General features: G+C 43.8%; 2 protein-coding genes across 4 annotated transcripts in view; both read left to right on the forward strand.

Annotated features, from left to right (window-relative positions):
* The window catches only part of SLC2A9 (solute carrier family 2 member 9), a 199,004-nt gene that overhangs the window by 164,762 nt on the left and 13,271 nt on the right, over window positions 1-20,971 (forward strand).
* NSG1 (neuronal vesicle trafficking associated 1) overlaps window positions 1-20,971 on the forward strand; it is a 556,677-nt gene that overhangs the window by 152,580 nt on the left and 383,126 nt on the right. The window contains exon 1 of one of the 3 annotated variants that reach the window (XM_050792229.1): window positions 4,368-4,377. The exons of the other annotated variants lie outside the window; for them this stretch is intronic. The gene's annotated coding sequence lies outside the window, so the exon portion shown is untranslated. Of the gene's footprint in view, window positions 1-4,367; window positions 4,378-20,971 lie in introns of those variants that run through there. 3 annotated transcript variants of the gene reach the window in all.

The following is a 20,971-nucleotide window of genomic DNA, read 5'->3' on the forward strand; positions in this document are numbered from 1 at the left end:
TGTCAAACAAAACCAGCTCCTGCCCATTCCCTTCCTTTATGTCCTGGAAAGAGTAGGAAACTCAGCCCTGCCATGTGGCCTCGAGGGAAAGGCATGAGCTTGAGTCAGACACAGGCTACACCTCCAGCCATGTGTGATGTCTTTGGAAGTCACCTAGCCTCCCTAAGCCTCCACCTTGAGAGCTATTGTGCAATAAGAACTATTTAAAGACTGCTAAGCGATGTGTATGGTGCCTGGTACACAGAAGGCACTTAGTGAGTTTGAATTTCCTTCCTCACCTCCTTGCTTTTATTAAGGCAGATTTAAAGTATTCTGTAACAATATAAATTATAAATTCAGAGTTCTGGAAAGAAATGATAAATGGTCTCATACAAATTTGTTTTCTTCACAAACCCACCAAAATGATGAGCACGTTATAATTTAATGATACCGTTACGTGACTTACTAGAGAAAATTCTATGACAGGGTCTGTCTACATAAAGAGCAATACATCAACTCGACTTCTTGGAGGCATTCCTGGATGTGGGGTTAGTCAGAAGTTACATGGTGGATTTGCATTTAAAATAAAGTCACTCTTGTTCCCACATAGCCTCTGATGGAAATTCTCACCCCGCTGTGAAGTCTCATTCGTCAGGTCCAGCGAGCAGAAGACTGGTCAGTGGACATTCATTCTCTCACCCCTTAGGTGCTTCCCTTTACATGCCCAACTTCTTTATTGAAACAAAATATGGATTAAAATATAAAACCAAGCTTGTCAGAATTATGCCTTAGGAGGACCTATGGGGAGGTTGTCTTAAAGAGGAAACTAATGCATGTGCTTTAATGCAGGATTTTCTGAACTACATGCTGATCATTCACAGTCATTTTTCCCCTTTTATATATTCTCAGTTCTACCCCAAATTAATTCATTCAGCAAAAGATTTTTGCTGGGCACTGTGGCTCCGATACATTGGGTGGCTGAAGCAGAAGGATTTCTTGAGCTCATGAGTTCAAGACCAGCCTAGGCAACATAGCAAGACCTCATCTCTACAAAAAATTTAAAAATTAGCCAGGCATGGTGGTGCATGCCTGTAGTCCCATCTACTTGGGAGGCTGAGATGGGAGGATGGTTTGAGCCCAGGAGGTTGAGGCTACAGTGAGCCATGTTCATGCCACTGCACTCCAGCCTGGGTGACAGAGTAAGGCCCTGTCTCAAAACAAAAAAAATTTTTGAACACATACTATGTACCAGGTACTGTACTCTGTACTGATGACACAGAAATAGAGTCAGAGACATTTCTCGGTCCCCGTCAGGCCCATAATCCAATTAAGAAGACATATACACTGATAACAGTAGGCCTCCCTGGGCGGGGCACATTCATTGTGCTTTATTGTCCAGTGCAATAGAGAGGAAGGAGCTGGAAAAACAAGGTTGATAGGCAAGAGCATTTGTTAAAAGTATTAATCAAGCACTTCTTGTGTTGATCCAGGCACAGGAGATACCCAGCGAATGACACAGGCCACTACAAGTGTATATTTATAGAACCATTACTGGTAAGCTAATAAATATTGAGGATTACTGACCAGTGCTAAGAAGGAGTAAACAGGGTAAGGGGCTAGGGCGATGGGAGGAGAGGACTGCTTTTGTGATGTGTACAGGAAGGGCCCCCATGAGAAGCCAGCGCCACAGGCAGGACTTGGGTCTAAGAAGGAAGCCGCCCTGTGAGGATGCAGGGGAAGAATGTGCAAAGGTCCCAAGGCAGGCACTCGCTTGGAAGGTTCAGGAAAGGCTGCAGTGTTGGTAGCATAGGGGATAAAAAATATTTTTTCTTCAACCATCGTAGGTCCTTAGTTGAAACAGACCCCTGTAACAAAAGACAGATTAACACAAGAAAAAAATACAGAAGCTTATTAACATGTATATTTCACATATACATGGGAGACACCCAGGGAATGAGTAGTGCTCAAAGAAGTGGCTTTAAATTCCTGCTTCGAGAAAAAATAATAAATGTTGAAAGAAGCAACAAGATAAAACAAAAGGACATTGAGTCTCTAGTGATGGCAACTTGGGGGAAAACAGGTAAGTAGCAGATCGAGGTGGGTTAGGGAAACTGGTTCATGTAGTTTCCTCTGGTGTAAGCTCCAGACCTATGAGGTCCAAAGTTGTCATCAGTGGTGGTACCCTTTGTTCTCCCTGGCAGAAGAGGGTGGGGGCAGAATATCTCTTGTCTTTGTAAATCTGTGTCCTGCTTTTAGGCAAATAGAGGGAAGGGCAGAGAGCTTTCCTGCATCTACTTCTTTTTAAATGCCTTTAGCTCAACAGTCCTTTGTGTTTTGAGGTGGAATATTCTGATGTTCCATGTTAGTAAAGGAAAGAGATGAAATTAGAGATGAAGTTGGAAGGATAGTAGGGGCTGGAGGATAGAAGATCTCATAACTCCATGGTAAGGAATTAGGAATTTTACTTTCAACACCATGGGAAGCCATTGGAGATTTGAAGCAGAGGAAGGATTTGATCAAAATGTGAAAGATGTGTCTGTGCTTTAATCATTAAGTCAACAAGTAGTTTTTAAGCACCTACGACATGCCTGGTTCCATACTAGACCCAGAGGATGCAAAGATGAGTAAGACTCTCCTGATGAGGACACAGCCAGATTCATTCATTCATTCACTCATTCACTTACCCATATTTATTGAGCCCAGAGGCCCCATATGCCAAGAGGAGCCCCTATACGGCAGATAATGTTGTAGAAACTGGAGCAGTGCATGGAACAAAGCAAACAAACAAAAATCCCTGCCCTCAAGGAATGGACATTCTGTTGAGGGAGGCTTATTGTAAACACATGAAAATATAATGTAATTATATGGTTTGGATTTGTGTCCCCACCAAATCTCATGTTGAATTGTAATCCCCAGTATTGGAGGTGGGGCATGGTGGGAGGTGATTGGATTATGGGGATGGATTTCTTGTGAATAGTTTAGCACCATCCCCTGCGTACTGTCCTTGTGATAGTGAGTTCTCATGAGATCCCATCATTTAAAAGTGTGTGGCACCTCCCCACCCTCTCTTTTGTTCCTGCTCCCACCCTGTGAGACACCTCACTTCTCCTTTGCCTTCCACCATGATTGGAAGATTCCTGAGGCCTCCCAGAAGCTGAGTAGATGCCAGCATCATGCTTCCTGTACAGCCTGTTGGAACCATGAGCCAATTAAACCTCTTTTTCTATATAAATTACCCAGTCTCAGGTATTTCTTTATAGCAATGGGAGAACAGACTAATACATGTAGCAATAAGTGCACTGAAGGGAAGTCATGCAAAATGAGGAGGAGAATGATGGAGAAGATGCTATCTTAGGGTAGCCAGGGAAGGCCTCTCCACAGAGTTGATCATGGAGCAGAGATGGGGAGACAAGAAGGAGACAGCCACGCGCACATCTGCGCATGAGCAATCCAGACGGAGGAGCAGCTGGTGCAAAGGCCCCATGTGTCATTCAGGATTCATGATTGCAGTTCCCAAGGTGCATGCACCAGCCTCAGGCTTCAGGGAGGACTTCCCAGGGCTGTGATATCTGATCAGGGACCTGGGAGACAATTGAGACTCAGATTGGGGCTCCATCAGAAAGCTGGACTCTTTCTTTCAAAAAGGAATGAGTTGCCCATCAATTGAGGTGTACAAGGGAGCCAGGCTGGCCTGGAGTCCAGCCCTATCTGGGAAAGGTGGGACCTGAAAGGGACAATGTCACTCCTAAAGGGATGAAATGAATGAGTATTGAAACCAAGTTCAAATTCAGTCCTGTCCTGGGGAAGGCAGGATTTCAGCTCCTCAGTTCTTATTCCTTCACCTGTTTGTTTACTGGGTCAGTCTTTAATTCATTTCTAAATACTACTGTTCATCTGTTCACACACCCATCCATTGATCTCCCCACCTTCATTCAACACCCTCATCAAGTACCTCATCTGTGCCAGGTCTGTCGCTTCACCACTCATGAATCCATAAGGATGACGGGTAGTGTCCTTCTGTGTGCAGAAGGCTGTGCCAGATGGCTGGGCAGGGGCTGTGGGAACACAGAGGGAGACCCCAACAGCCTCAAAGGCAGGGAAGAGGTGGTGATGTGCAGTGAATTGTAAAAGCTGAGTCGTTTTTCAGGCAGACGAGGAGGGAGGAGAAGGAGGAGGAAGGGCATTTCCCACAGAGGAGAACACCTGGTACTCCCCAGGGGGCAGAGAGATAGCAGGTGCCATCCAGCAGGAGCTGCAGGTTGTCCTCACTCCCTCTGCTGTGAAAAGACGAATTTCTCCTGGCAGGAAGAAGCCAGGCTGTGGGAAGGGGCCCAGAATGAGCAACTGTCAGGGCTCAGCAGGAAGATTTTGGCTGTCCACACTCTTGATAGCTGGGGGCTGAGTGCAGCCAACGGGGATTCAGCTTTTGGATCTGGAAATGGTTCGGCCTTGCAGAGGTCACTTGTCACAGCCAACTGGGGAAAGATAGCACACCTGGGGCTGCCAGTTCTGCAAAGAGAGCAGGCGCTGCCTGACTTCCAGCAGGGGCTTTGATATCAGTCTTAATATCTATGGCAGCAACAGGAGCTGCAGGCTGTGCAAGTCGGAGTAAGACACCTGGAAAAGAAAAATAAGCTCACTTTTCTGCTGGGAGAAACTTTCAAGAGAAGTCAGAAACAGTGGCAAAGGCTGATGGGGTCACATGTGCGCAGGGTGCTTAAAGCGGGCCTTACTTCACCTATTCCATCACCCTGAGGATCTCCGTTTTAATCTGAACAAGGGCTTCGGTCTCTGTGCTCCCTCACTTGGCCTCATGGCTGGTATAGGAGAAAAACCATTCATCAATTTCTATCTCTACCACAAATTAGGTGAATGACTTTGAGCAATCCATCTTTCTGTGCCTTAGTTTCCTCATCTGTAAATTGGAAATAATACCACCTATCTAGAAAGAGTCTTAGCATGTAAAAATCAATCAGTATAGCTCTGCATGGAAGGCCACACTGTAAATGGTCAGCACATGGGAGATATGTTTGTTGAAGGTGTTTGCCTTGATGGAGAGGACCCCGTGGACAGTCCAATAGACCTGGTTTCAAATCCCACCTGTAATAGTCAGGGTTCTTTAGAGGGACAGAGCTAACAGGATAGATGTATATATGAGAGCAAGTTTATTAAGGAGAAGTGACTCACATGATCACAAGGTAAAGTCCCACAATAGACCATCTGCAAACTGAGGCACAAGGAAGCTAGTGGTGGATCAGTTCAAATCCCCAAACCGCAAAAGTAGGGAAGCTGACAGTGCAGCCTTCAGTCTGTGGCCAAAGACCCGAGAGTCCCTGGCAAGCCACTGATGTGAGTCCAAGAGTCCGAAAGCTGAAGAGCTTGAAGTCTGGTGTTCAAGGGCAGGAAGCATCCAGCATGGGAGAAAAATGAAGGCTGGAAGACTCAGCAAGTCTGCTCTTCCACCTTCTCCTGGATGCCTTATTCTGGCAGCACTGGCAGCTGATTAGATGATGGTCACCCAGATTGAGAGTGGGTCTGCCTCTCCCAGCCCACTGACTCAAATGTTTACCTCCTTTGGCAGCACCCTCACAGACACACCCAGGAGAAATACTTTGCATCCTTCAATCCAATCAAGTTGATACTCAATATTAACCATCATTCCACCTCTGCCTCTGCCTTACTAGCTGTGGGACCTTAGCTAAGAGTTTTTACCTTGTGTCCTCATCAGTAGTTTGCCCGGAACACTCTCAGATTATGCCTGACATCCTAATGTGATTACTAATACCACCCCCTTACACTCTCAAAATGTCTGAGTTTGGAAAGTAAACAGCGTGGTGTCTCTACTCATCAATAAAATGGATAGTGCCATGCGCAAGGACTTTTATGAGGGAGAATGAAGGGAATGCAAAGGAAAAACCCTGATAAACATGGAAATGCCACCCCCTTTCCACCATAGCAGTCTTGAATAAAGTACATGCATGGAAACATCAGTTCATTAACAAGGAGAAGCAGAAATTTATATTCCACCCCAGCCAGTCACAAAGACACCAACATGGAAATGCGTTCACACCATCAATTAACCTCAGCATTGCTAAAGTATCAAGCTACCCCTAAAGTCCTGCTCCTGCCCACTCCATGTCCCCAGGTCCACTTCACATTTGAACCCTGTACCTTCCCATCTCTCACCTTCCCCTCTTTCTACTCAGTGCTTCCCTATGCAGATCAATTTAGTGTCTCAGAACCATTTACAATTCAAATGTTCTTTCTCGCCATATCATAATACAATATAATAAACCCTTGCAGGTAATCAGGAAATAATTAATTGTGGTACTACCAGAGTGACTGTCTGATTTGCTGACTCTGAAGGGGTTTCTGAGACATGGGATATTCTGTTTTTAAAGCTGGGACAGTAAGTTGGTTCCCCTAAGTACTGTGGCAGTGTGGATTAGAAAGCAATAAGAGTTCAGAAAAGGACATTTTGGGGCAAGCTTCAGTGGAGGGGACAGCAGGACTCTGAAAAGCTGGAAAATGTTTCTCCAAAAGAGACCCTAGGACACAGATGCCAGTGAAGGCAGTCTGTTTGGGGGTGATCCCAGGAGACATCAGGAGGGAGTGGGCACTGAGGCAGGGCAGGGCCAGGCAGGCAGCCATGGAGTGCATTTCAGGGCAAGTTCCTGCTGTGGGCACCTGCAGCATGATCCTCTGGGGAGCTCTGGAAGACTGTGGGGGAAGACAACTGCATCCTCTCACAGGAAGCATGAAGGCACCAGCTCTCTTCAGTCCATCCTGGGGAGAGGCTCTGTCAGCTCCCCAGCCCTTCTGGCTTGTGAAAAGCCAACAAAAACCTCTGCCAGGGATGCCAGCAGGCAGGTGGAGGTGACAGCCTGAGATGGTGAGGGAGGATAGAGTAAAGACCAGCCATCCACATCTGCCTCAGCATTCCAGGGTCTGAGCTGGAGAACGACAGAACTGCACAGGATTTAAGATGCTGTCTAGCCCAGGGACTGTGGCTTCTTCCGGGCTCTGTCTTCAGTTTCCAACCCTGCGCTCCCTCCAAGAAGGAACTCGGTACCTTTTGTTCACTGAATGAACAAACAAAGTTCTGCAGCTGGGAAAACCAAGACCTAGGCTGAGGGTGTGATGGCCTCACATCACAGGAATGAGCGGGAACCCAGGTTCTGAGCTATGTCCCCTGGATCCTTGACCCTATTTCAGGCAGCCTTGTAACTCCAGCACCCATACAAAGAACGCTTTTTTGTTTTTTTTAACTTTTATTTTCGTTTCAGGGGTTCATGTGCAGGTTTGATATATAGGTAAATTGCACGTTACAGGAGTTTGATATACAGATTATTTCATCACCCAGGTAATAAGCATAGTATAGTACCTGTTTTTTCAGTCCTCACCCTCCTCCCATCCTGCACCCTCAAGTAGGCCGCAGTATCTGTTGTTCCCTTGTGTCCATGTGTGCTCAATGTTTAGCTCCCACTTGTAAGTGAGAACATGTATTTGGTTTTCTGTTCCTATGTTAGTTCACTTAGGATAATGGCCTTCAGCTCCATCCATGTTGCTGCAAAAGACATGATCTTTTTCTTTTTAATGGCTGCATAGTATTCCATGGCATACATGTACCACATTTTCTTTACCCAGTCTGTTGTTAATGGGCATTTAAGTTGATTCCATGTCTTTGCTATTGTGAATAGTGCTGCAGTGAACATACACATGCATCTGTCTTTATGGTAGAACAATTTATATTCCTTTGAGTATGTACCCAATAATGGGACTGCGGGATCAAATGGTAGTTCTGTTTTAAGTTCTTCGAGAAATTGCCAGACTGCTTCCACAGTGGCTGAACTAACACATTCCCACCAACAGTACATAAGCTTTCTGTTTTCTCTGCAACTTTGCCAGCGTCTGTTATTTTTTTACTTTTTAAGACTAGCCATTCTGACTGATGTGAGATGGTATCTCATTGTGGTTTTGATTTGCATTTCTCTAATGATTACTGATATTGAGCATTTTTTCTTGTTCTTGTTGGCTGCATGTATATCTTCTTTTTAAAAGTGTCTGTTCATGTCCTTTGCCTATTTTTAAATGGGGTTGCTTTCTGCTTGTTGATTTGCTTAAGTTCCTTACAGGTTCTGGATATTAGACCTTGGTCAGATGCATAGTTTGCAAATATTTTCTCCCATACTCTGGGTTGTATGTTTACTCTATTTATAGTTTCTTTTGCTATGCAGAAGCTCTTTAGTTTAATTAAGTTCCATTTGTCAATTTTTGTTTTTGTTGCAATGGATTTTGGCATCTATGTCATAAAATCTGTGTCAGGGACTATGTCCAGAATGGGTATTTCCTAAGTTTTCTTCCAGAGTTTTTATAGATTTGGGTTTTTACATTTAAGTCTTTGATCCATATTGAGTTGATTTTTGTATATGGTGTAAGGAAGGGGTCCAATTTCAGTCTTCTGCATATACTTCACCAATTATCCCAGCACCATTTATTGCACAGGAAGTCCTTTCCCCATTGCTTGTTTTTGTCAGCTTTGTTGAAGATCAGATGGTTGTAGGTAGGTGGCCTTATTTCTGGACTCTCTTTTCTGTTCCATTGGTCTATGTGTTTGTTTTCATACCAGTACCATGTTGTTTTGGTTACTGTAGCCTTGTAGTATAGTCTGAAGTCATGTTGCCTCCCGCTTTGTTCTTTTTGCTTAGGATCTTGGCTATTTGGGCTCTTTTTTTGGTTTCATATGAATTTTATAGTAGTTTTTTCTAATTCTGTGAAGGATACCATTAATAGTTTGACATGAATTGCATTGAATCTGTAAATTGCTTTGGACACTATGACCATTTTAACAATACTGATTTTTCCTATCATGAGCTTGGAATGTTTTTCTATTTGTTTGTGTCATCTCTGATTTCTTTCAGCAGTGTTTTGTAATTTTCATTGTAGGGATATTTCACCTCCCTGGTTAGCTCTATTCCTAGGAATTTTATTTTGTGTGTTTGTGTGGCTATTGTGAATGGGACTGAATTCTTGATCTTGTGCTCAGCTTGGATGTTGTTGGTGTACAGAAATGCTACTGGTTTTAGTGCATTAATCTTGTATCTTGAAACTTTGCTAAAGTTGTTTATCAGATCAAGAAGCTTTCTGGCAGAGACTATGGAGTTTTCTAAGTATAAAATTATATTGTCTGCAAACAGAGATAGTTTGACTTTTTCTCTTCCTATTTGGATGTCTTTTATTTCTTTCTCTTGCCTGATTGCTCTGGTTGGGACTTGCAGTACTATGTTGAATAGGAGTGGTGAGAGTGGGCAGCCTTGTCTGGTTCTAGTTGTCAAGGGGGATGTTTCCAGCTTTTGCCCACTCAGTATGATGTTGGCTCTGGGTTTGCCATAGATGGCTGTTATTATTTTGGGGTATGTTCCTTCAATGCCAAGTTGTGGAGGCTTTTTAACATGAAGGGATATTAGTTTTATCAGAAGTCATTTCTGCATCCATTGAGATGATCATGTAGTTTCTGTTTTTACTTTTGTTTATGTGATGAATCACATTTATTGATTTGTATATGTCGAAGGAATCTTACATTCCAGGGATAAAGCCTACTTCACTATAGTGGATAGCTTTTTGATGTGCTGCTGGATTTGGTTTGCTAGTATTTTGTTGAGGATTTTTGCATCTATGTTCATCAAGGATATTGGCCTGAAGTTTTATTTTGTGTATGTATGTGTCTCTGCCAGGTTTTGGTATCAGGATCATGCTGGCCTCATAGGATGAGTTGAAGAGGATTCCATCCTCCTCAATTTTTTGGAATAGTTTTGTTAGGAATAGTACCAGCTCTTCTTTATGCATCTGGTAGAATTCAGTTGTGAATCCATCTGTTCTTGAGCTTTTACTGGTTGGTAGGCTTTTAACTACCACTTCAATTTCAGAAGTTGTTATTGGTCTCTTCAGGATTTCAGTCTCTTCCTTGTTCAATCTTGGGAGGTTGTATATTTCCAGGAATTTATCAGTTTCTTCTTGGTGTTCATAATAGTCTCTGAGGGCTTTTTGTATTTCTGTGGGGTCAGTGGTAATGTCTCTTTGTCATTTCTGATTGTGTATTTGAATTTTCTCTCTTTTTAAATTAGTTTAGATAGTGGCCTATCAGTCTTATTTATTCTTTAAAAAAATCAGCTCTTGAATTCATTGATCTTTTGTATTTTTTTGTGTCTCAATTTCTTTCAGTTCAGCTCTGATTTTGGTTATTTCTTATCTTCTGCTAGCTTTGGGATTTGTTTGCTAATTCCTCTAGGTGTGATGTTAGGTTGTTTATTTGAGATCTTTCTAACTTTTTGATATGGGCATTTAGCACTATGAACTTTTTTCTTAACACTGTTTTAGCTGTGTCCCAGAGATTCCGGTATGTTATATCTTTGTTCTCATTAGTTTCAAACAATTTCTTTATTTTTGCCTTAATTTCATCGTTCACCCAAAAGTCATTCAGGAGCATGTTGTTTAATTTTCATATAATTGTATGGTTTTCAGTGATCTTCTTAGTAAAGATTTCTATTTTTATTGCACTGTGTTCCAAGGGTGTGGCTGGTCTAATTTTTTTTCAATTTGCTGAATATTGTTTTATGGCCAATTGTGTGGTCAATTTTGGAGTATGTGCAAATGAGAAGAATGTCTATTCTGTTGTTTTTGGGTGGAGAATTCTGTAAGTGTCTGTCAGGTTCATTTGGTCAAGTGTTAAGTTCAGGTCCCAAATATCTTTGCTGGTTTTCTGCCCTGATCATCTGTCTGATACTGTCATTGGGGTGTTGACTTCTCCTGCTATTATTGTGTGCTGTGTCTCCTTGTAGGTCTCTAAGAACTTGTTTTATGAATCTGGGTACTCCATGTTGGGTGCATATATATCTAGCATAGTTAGGCATTCTTGTTGAATGGAGCCATTTATCATTATGTAATGCACTTCTTTGTGTTATTTATTTTTGTTGGTTTAAAATCTGTTTTGTCTGAAATTAGAATAGCAACCCCTGATTTTTTCTGTTTTCCATTTGTTTGGTAAATTTTTCTCCATCCTTTTACTTTGAGTCTATGGGTGTCATTGAATGTGAGATGTGTGTCTTGAAGAAGACAGCATATAGTTGGGTCTGGCTTCTTTATCAAGCTTGTCACTTGTGCCTTTTTTTTTTTTTTTTTTTTGAGAGGGAGTTTCACTCTGTCACCCAGGTTGGAGTGCAGTGGCACAATCTTGGCTCACTGCAACCTCTGCCTCCCAGGTTCAAGTGATTCTCGTACCTCAGCCTCCTGAGTAGCTGGGATTACAGTGCATACCACCACGTCCAACTAATTTTGTATTTTAGTAGAGATAGGGTTTCACCATGTTGGCCAGGCTGACCTTAAGTGATCCGCACATCTCGGCCTCCCAAAGGGCTGGGATTGCAAGCATGAGCCACCACACCTGGCCTCTGTGCCTTTTAATTGGGGCATTTTGTCCATTTACATTCAAGGTTAATACTGGTATGTGCAGATTTGATTCTGTCATCATATTGTTAGCTGATTATTTTACAGACTTGATTGTGTAGTTGTTTTATAGTATCACTGGTCTGTGTATTTAAGTGTGTTTTGGTAGTGGCCAGTAATGGTCTTTCCTTTACATATTTAGCACTCCCTTCAGGAACTCTTATATGGCAGATCTGGTGGTAATGAATTCCCTTAGCACTTGTTTATCTGAAAAGCATCTTATTTCTCCTTTGTTTATGAAGCTTAGTTTGACTGGCTACAAAATTCTTGACTGGAATTTCTTTTCTTTAAGAATACTGAATATAGGCCCCCAGTCTCTTCTGGCTTGTAGGGTTTCTGCTGAAACATCCACAGTTAGCCTGATGGGGTTCACTTTGTTGGTGACCTGCCTCTTCTCTACAGCTGCCTTTAACATTTTTTCTTTCATTTTGACCTTGGAGAATCTGATGGACTGTGTGTCTTGGGGATGTTCATCTTATACAGTATCTTGCAGGGGTTCCCTGCTTTTCCTGAAGGAAATTTTCATGGACAATATCCTCAAACATGTTTTCCAAGTTGCTTGCTTTCTCTCCCTCTCTTTCAGAGACACCAGTGAGTCATAGATTTGGTCTCTTTACATAATCCCATATTGCTCAGAGAGTTCGTCCTTTCTTTTTATTCTTTTTTCTTTATTTTTATTGACTGAATTATTTCTGAAAACCAGTCTTCAAGCTCTGAGATTCTTTCTTCATCCTAGGCTATTCTGCTTCTAGTACTTGTGATTATATTATGCATTCTTGAAGTGAGTTTTTCAGCTCTATTAGATAGGTTTGGTTTTTTTCTTAAAATGACCATTTCATCTTTCACCTCCTATATTGTTTTATTGAATTCCTTAGATTCCTTGGGGGTTTTGACCTCCCAAATCTCAGTGATCTTCATTCCTATCCATATTATGAATTCTAGGTCTGTCATTTCAGCCATTTCACTATGGTTAAGAACCGTTGCTGGGGAATTAGTGTGGTCATTTGGAGATAAAAAGATGCTCTGGCTTTTTGAGTTGCCAGAGTTCTTGCACTGGTTCTTTCTCATCTGTGTTGACTAATGGCCCTTCAATCTTTGAGGCTGCTGACCTTTAGATAGGGTTTTTTTTTTTGCTTTTATCTTCTTTGATACCCTTGGGGGTTTGATTGCGGCATGAGGTGGGTTCAGTTGACTGTCTTCATTTCGGGAAGATTTTAGGGAGCCAATGCTCAGCTCAGCACTCCTGGGTTGCATGCTCTGGCTCTGGGGGACTGACATTGGGCCCCTAGATTTGTTCTCTGGCCCCTCAAGGTTAGGAACCTGTTACGCTGAATGGGCCAAGGTGTTCCCAGCCCATTGACCAAAACACTCCAATGGGTGTGCCAGCCAAAGCACTTCAGCAGTGGGATCCATACTCGCTCACATGTGCCAGCAGCTGCAACGGTGCAGTGGGGTGCATGTGCATTGGCTGGGGTGGGGCGCAGCAGGAGTTGGGTGACGATGTTCCTGCACATAGCTGGGCCAGTGATGGAAGGCAGCAGAGCAGGGGTGGGACACTGGTGGGAGTGGGGTTGCCAGCACCTGTGCTAGTCCTTGCACCAGTGGGGGTGGGGCAATGGCAGGAGCAGGGTTGCCAGTGTCCATTTGTGCATTCATGCTGGCAGTGGCAGCATGGCAGGGTACCCATGTATCAGTAGGGGGCACAGCAGGGTGCACACATGCCAGCAGTGGAGGCACTATGGGGTACATGCACACACATGTACTGGAAGAGGGGGAGGCAAGGTCCACTCACAGTGCACCAGCAAAGTGATGATGGGGTGGTGGGGAGAGTGGGGCATGAACAAGTGTGTGCCAGTGAAAGGAGGCTGTGGTGAGGGGAGGCTGTGGGTGGGCTGGTGCACACCAGTGGGGGCCAGTCTGCTAGAGTTCTCCAATGGTCAGACATGGTCTACTGGCAAAGGAGCCATGATGAGGGCCCCAGGAAAGCACCCTGGTTGGGCATCTGACACTGCACTACACATGGGCACAGCCAGGCTGGGGCCCCAAGAGAGTCCAGCAGATAGGGGGCATTCAGAATGTACTGGCTTCATCCCACAGGCAAGGCCACCCTGCTCTGTCCAGGTCTGACAGTCACACAAAGGCTAACGCCTTGTAGAGGAGCATGGCAAGCCTTGGGGAATGGGCATTACTGGCCATGTTTCACTGCAGATGTTCCCACATCAAACCCTCTGGGCACTACACAGGCCGGAGTCCTGCCCCTGCCACCATCTAAGCAGTTCTCCCTGCCATCTCAAGTCTCTGTGGGGTTGTGGGGTCTCCTGCTGCTAGGATTCTGGAAGTCCATGGTGAGAGCAGGCCATTACTCACCTGTTCAACTCACCCCTTCCCCAGGAGTCACTGGGGGCCAGGAAACAAATCCCTTTGCTTAACAGCCCCATGCAGGGTTCCCAGACTTCCTGGCTTCAGCCCAGCATCTGCATCCTCCCTCTATCCACTCTCAATGCCTTCTCTCTGAGGATATGGCTTGAGTGTGCCAGTCTTCCTGATGTCCCAGTCCGTTGGTGGGAGATGTTCCTCCTAGCTTGACCCTCTTTTATCTAGTCACCCTTACTTTTCTATTTCAACACCCCCTCCCAGCCCCGTGCTCATCCAAAAAGGAAGAATGTTAAAATGTGCCCACGAGAACCTGCCAGCAAGACTGCTGGCCTCCGTCTTTATTGAAACAGAAACTCGTCACCAAGCTTAGAAACAGGTCATCTGAGTGTGCTTAACTCACCACCAAACAGAACACATCACTGTGGGTTTGTTCTGATAGACTTTAATTGTGTTTTCTAACCTGCTAATTAACTGTCCCACTCATTATGCTGTAGCAGCTTCCTCTTTTTAATTAGAATTAACAGTCAGTTTGGCCTTACATGGCCCGTTTGCTCCTGAGGCTGTTCAAAAACATCCTCTCCCCCAGACAGTCCAGGATGGTAATGTTCAAGCCTATTGATTCAACTAAAGAACACAGATTTTAAATCCCACTGGAAAATAGTGTATGTCAAAATATACTAATGAATAGTAAAGAGGAAGAATCTCTTTACATTTCCCTAGAGCAGAGATCAGGAAACAATCTTAGTCTTATGACCAATCCTACACAAATTCAAGTTAGAATCACCATGTATGGTTGTTAACGATGCTGAGAGGCATGAACTTCTTTTTCACAAACATCTTCCCTTGTGTTTCTGGAGTTCTGAACCACTGTTTCCTAACCAGTGTCCCCGTCTGCCTCCACTTCCTCCCTCTGCTGACCCATATCCCACCCTGCATCAGGGACACCTTTCAATCGCAAATCTGATCCTGTTTCTCACCTCCTAAAACCCTTCAACGGGCCTACAGCTTCTGCATGCAAACTCCTGCCCCAAGCATGGCCTCCTAGACACCCTAGAATCTACCCTTGCTGGCCCCTCACAGGATGCCTCTGCTGTCCCACCTCCCCATCGCAGCCGGGCTCTCACCAAACCTGCACCCGGTTTAGCCCTCCGTCTCCTCAACTGCATAAAGAATTTCCGGCAGGGCGCGGGGCTCACGCCTGTAATCCCAGCACTTTGGGAGGCCGAGGTGGGTGGATCACGAGGTCAGGAGATTGAGACCAGCCTGACCAGCATGGAGAAACCCCGTCTCTACTAAAAATACAAAATTAGCCGGGCATGGTGGGGGGGCACCTGTAGTCCCAGCTACTCAGGAGGCTGAGGCAGGAGAATGGCATGAACCCGGGAGGCAGAGCTTGCAGTGAGCCGAGATTGCGCCACTGCACTCCAGCCTGGGCTACAGAGCGAGACTCTGTCTCAAAAAAATAAAAGAAAAAGAATTTCCACTCATCCTTAAAAGATCTGTTTAACTATCATCGTTTTCCCTTCATCTGCACATTCAGCAAACATCTGTCAAGCACCCAAGAGACAAACATGATTTGCTATGGGAGAAGCAACAGTGAGAAAAAGAGACAAAATGCCTGCCCTCAAGGAGCACAATGAACAAGCAAAAGATAAATGCAAAGATGAGGATGCAATCCATGGAAATAAATAAACATGAGGCTGTGATCGAGAATAAGATAGTGGTGGAGGGACCTCCCCCTTTTGCCTAATTAAATAGATGCTCATGTCTCATGCCCATTCCTGGAGAAGTCTCCTTTCCTTTTTTTTTTTAGAAAACATGTCCCATGTGGTTAGACCACAGGCTTGCATAGATACTTTTGCTGGCTACCTGGCTGGGCTGTGTAGAAGGGGAGAAAGGCACCATTGCTTCTTTATCCCATACTGGGAGCCAAGTTCATGTGAAGTAAATTGCCCATATCCTTGTGCGCCCTGAAATCTTTCCAAAGCTGGGGGGCATTTCCAGCAGTGGGAACAGTCAAAGTGTGGGTGAGCACCAAGAATTCGCAAGGAGGACACAATAGAGCAGTCAATCAGGCTAGTTTGGAAGTTCTAGATCCTACTCCTCTGAAACATTGGGAGTCTCACTCCACCTCTCTGGCCTCAGTTTCCCCACCTGAAATATTGGGTTGGGGCTGGCCTAGGGGGTCCCTAAGGTATTTTCTGCCTCTAACTTTTGCAGTGTTTCTGGAGGAAACTTCCTTTGCTCTTTCAGTTCAGACCAATGACCAAATACAACAGGAGGAAACTTCCTTTGCTCTTTCAGTTCAGACCAATGACCAAATACAACAGGAGGAAACTTCCTTTGCTCTTTCAGTTCAGACCAATGACTCCTGACAATCTGATCTTCCTTGCCCAAGATCAACAATGTCTGATGCCATATATGATGCCATTTTATCACTCCTTTTCTAAAATAATTAGAAACCCTACAAAGGAAAACCTTTCAAGAACACATAGAAAGTGTTCAATACATTTTTACTATTTTATTGCTGCCCAATAAAGGAGAACATTAATCTTGTGCTTGGGCCTGGCTTTCTTGACACAGTGGACCTCAGATGCTGACAGCTCCTTGAAGGCAGAAGTTGAATCAGCTTTCTGCCACCATCGATGCCCCAGTGTGGCTCCTGGCACATAGTCAGTTCCCAGCAAACACTGAGGGGATTAATGATGAGCAGAAGAGGGATCGCCATAATCATTGATATTGATTGGGCCTTTGCCACTGATATGGTTTGGCTCTGTGTGCCCACCCAAATCTCATGTCAAATGGTAATCCCCATGTGTCAGAGGAGGGACCTGGTTGGAGGTGATTGGATCACGGAGGTGGTTTCCTTTATGCTATTCTCATGACAGTGAGTGAGTTCTCATGAGATCTGATGGTTTAAAAGCGTGTGACATCTCCGCCTTCACTTTCTCTCCCCTGTTCCGCCACAGGAAGATATACTCGCTTCCCCTTCCCTTTCCACCGTGATCATAAGTTTCCTCAGACTTCTCCAGCCATGCAGAACTGTAAGTCAATTAAGTCTCGTTTCTTCATAAATTACCTGGTCTCAGGTAGATCTTTACAGCAGTGTGAAAACGGACTAATACAGCCACACATTAAACATGTTGCTAAACACTATCTCATTTAATCCCCAGTTCAGACCAAAGAGGCAGGAACTCCTGTTCTGTCCTCATTTTATGTACAAGAAAATGGAGAGCCAGAGATATGACTTACCTGTGGTCACACAGCTTGGAAGTGGAGAGGGGGAATTTAAACTGGGTTAAACCTGGTGACTAAGAGAAAATATATCTAAAGGATTAAGTGACATATGGACACACTTGTGGAGATTTTTAAGATTTCTAGGCATTTGGGGGGCAGGCTTTAGAAATTGATGATAGTGGTTCCATTGGAAGAATTTTAATAAATATGAATTAAGGAAAAGTTTGGGCAGTACCCTTTATTTCTTTTATGTAAACATGAAATTACAATTGAGCTTTCTCTTGGTTACTTGGGCAAGAGTTAGTGCCAGTGCTCTTAGCTACTAGCCTGGCCACCTCCACATGGTAATAATTTGCCACGTGCCAAGTAAGCACTATCAAGGTTTTGACTTTACTGAGATTTTAAATGGCTCATTAAGTGAGATTATAGGCAAGGAAACTGAGGTCTAGAGAAGGACCAAAGCCTCCCACCTCGTGGTCAGCAGAGCCAGAGGAGCCCATTGAGAGTCAGGGTGAGTCAAGGCTCTGCAAGGAGCCCCCAGGAAGCATCTGCCACACCTCCTCATCCCTGGTTGCTCAGCAGCCTCCTCTGCCTCCCTACCTAGGAAGCACATGCCTGAGGAGGTGGGTGTCTAAGCTCCTCTCAGAAATGAGGACAGACCTCCTATACATCCTCTGAGGGGAGGAGCTTCCTGTGTGCACTCTGGTCCCACCCCTCCCAACAGGCTGCAGGGCATGAGTTCTAATTGCTCATATATTTTGGCTGTTGTCATAGAACAAATCTGTTTGGGAGCCTGTGCATTTTCAAATTCTCAAATGTCTCTCCTAGAGAAAGGGCAGAGGAGAAAGTCTCTTACCTGAGTCCAGATCTCTTGGTTTCGGAGCCAAGTCTATCATTTACTGCTTGTGCTACCTTGAGCAAGTCACTCTCTACTCTGGGTCACAAATTCCTCACCAGTTAAATGGAGTTAGAGTAACTGCCTCCCAAGATAGTTCTTACATCAACTAGTAGTGTCTGCAAATGCCTAGCACTTGACATGTAAATGTCGGATGGAAATGGATAAATGAGTGGATGAACAAGATAAAGTCTATTGACGTAAACAAAGCAGAATGGCCATGAAGAGTTTTCAAAATGATTATATTTTGATAAAAGAAAAGAGCTATTTTTAAACCTGGTGCTTAACAGAACATTTATTTAAAGGATTAAGTGACATATGGACACACTAAAGGAAATTTCTAAGGGGGTTTATAGGCATTTTGAAGGGCTTTAGAAATTGATGATAGTGGCTCCATTGGAAGCATTTTAATACATATGAATTAAGGAAAAGTTTGGGCAGTTGCCCTTTATTTCTTTTATTCAAAAATAAAATTAAAATTGAACTTTTTCTAGGGTACATGGGCAAGAGTTAGAAAATAGAGAGGAGGGAGAAAAGGGCCTAAAGATAATATGTAGGAAACATTGCTGGAAGCAGAAATAACAAAGCTGGCTCTAGAGAAATACCACAGGTGCACGTTGCTAAGCATAGTCTCATTTAATGCACAAAACAAAACTAGGTAGGAACTATTATTATCTTCATTGTATAGATGAGAAAACTGAGAACCATAGGTACATGTGGTCACATAGCTAGTAGGTAAAGTGATGGGAATTTATATCAGGTTTACCTCTGGAGAAAGAAAGGTAGCAGATAGTTCCTCACTATAGACACCAGGGGCGCTGTTGCCACAAGGCAGCTTGGTTGTTAGGCCAGCTGAGCTGGAGCACAGATTCACAGAGAACAGAGATTTGGAGGAAAAGGCAGTTTTCAAAAAGTAATTCTTGTATGAAGAACGTGCATAATTCAATTCCTTTTCACTTGAACATAACTAAATGTAACTATTAGGAATTTACCAATGAGGTGGAAGAATGTTTCTTTGCTTATGAACATTTCTGAAGGAAAAATAATGGCATTATTAACGAAGTAGATCGATACATTATTAATGAGGTGAACAATGTCTCAAAATTATTAGGAATATTTTTAGGGTATCTACAGAATTTTTTAAATTACTTGGCAAATTTTTACATAGAATACTCAATTAATCAGTACATATTTTCTATTTTCCTGGCAAGAAGGGAGAAAAATGAGTGGGGGAGGGAAAGAGATGGGGAGAGAGAAAGAGGGGAATAAAATAATTTCAAGGTGAGGGACAGATACCTCAATCCATATCACCTCTTGATATTCTGTAAAGAAAGGAGTCAGAGGGACTTTTTTTTTTTTTTTTAAACTAAATCTGGCTCTTCCACCAAGTTTTATGACCTTGAGCAAATACATTTCCCTCTCTGAGCCTCATTTTCCTAATCTGTAAAATAAGAGTTTTTATTTTACCTAGAGTCCTAGGCTTCTATGCCTCAAATGCATGGATTCAAATCTGGTTTCCTTTTCCACAATGTATGTGCTACTAAGGCAAGAGCAACTATATGTTATTGGGAAAGCCCTTTTCTGCCAAAGCAAATTGGCGGGCAGACCACCCGCTCAGGAAAAACAGTTAGTCAACCAGTGTGGCTCAGTGTCCATGGGATCCAGGAGCCGGGAAGCTTACTCCATCACATGATTCATAGTCTCCTGGAACATGCTTCTTCTGAATAATCATCATCATCATCATTAAAAGCTATTGAGTGTTCATCACACCTCAGACACAATTCAATGTGTATTATCTGTATTAGGTCCTTTAAGCTTTGCAATGACCCCATGAAATCAATTCCATTGTCCTTGCTTACAGAGGAGGAAATTTGAGCCAGAAAGGTGAACTAATGTGCCCAAGGTCACACAGAGCCTGCAAGTCTCAGAACCAAGACTCTAACCCAGATGGTCTGATTGAAGCAGCATGCTCCAAACTATAGTATCAGACCCCCACCCAGGCCCCTAACTACAGTGTTACACCCTCACCTCAGGCCCCTAACTTTAGGGTAAGACCCCCACTGCACACTCCTAATTAGAGTGTGGGACCTCCACCCCATGTTCTTAACCCTAGTGTTATACCCCAGCTCCTGAAACGAGTACTTAGGTGTATATGATATAAAGATTTTCATCACTGTTGTTATTAGTAATGGCTACCTGATTATTGCAATAGTCACTGAGAAGTTAAACACTTAAGGAATAGATGGCAGTAGCAAAGATTCTTGTTACCTTCCCCAAATCCCGTTGTCCACACCCTTTTGTGATTCCCGGACAGACCTACGACTGCTCCCATATGTGGCTTTTTGCCTGAGGACTTCCCCGGCCCTCTCAGCCCACATTGTGGCCGGCCAAAAGCACTGCTCAAAGTGTAACAGTCAGTGACTGATGGGACATGGTGGATAGATAATCCAGCCCTCTTACCCCTCAGATGGGGTAACTCTGAGATGTGTTTTCCACAGTTTCCCAAGGGTCCCAGTTGGATTAAGATGTGGCTGACCATGGTGGTGTTGCTAATAACACACCCCTTATCCACCTCCTTCACTTCCCTGCACTCTTCCCTGCCTTTTCTGGGATCAACTGGCACATAAACTGCTCCTCAGTGTCTGCTTCTGGGGCAATCCAGAATAGGATACTCAAACAAGATAACAAAGAAGACTCTAATAAGGTAACAAGATGAGTGGACCCACATGCATAATTAATTGGGGCTAATTTTCAAAGTTTAAGCTATATTGGACTGTTGGGCAACCGTCCACTCTGAGTCGTTTTTGATTTGTTGGAGTGCAAGCCTTGCTGGCAACATAACAGAGTGATAACGGTGAAAGGTCTGGAGAGATTCAGACTTGAGTTGGTCCTGGCTTTGTGTCTTTGTCACCCTGGGTTGCTTGGTTGGGTCAGCTTGCTCAGTGATTGTGTGTGTGCAATGTTTACCTTGAAAGCTTTACC

This window comes from Macaca thibetana, chromosome 5, assembly GCF_024542745.1.
Source record: "Macaca thibetana thibetana isolate TM-01 chromosome 5, ASM2454274v1, whole genome shotgun sequence".
Classification (NCBI taxonomy): domain Eukaryota; kingdom Metazoa; phylum Chordata; class Mammalia; order Primates; family Cercopithecidae; genus Macaca; species Macaca thibetana.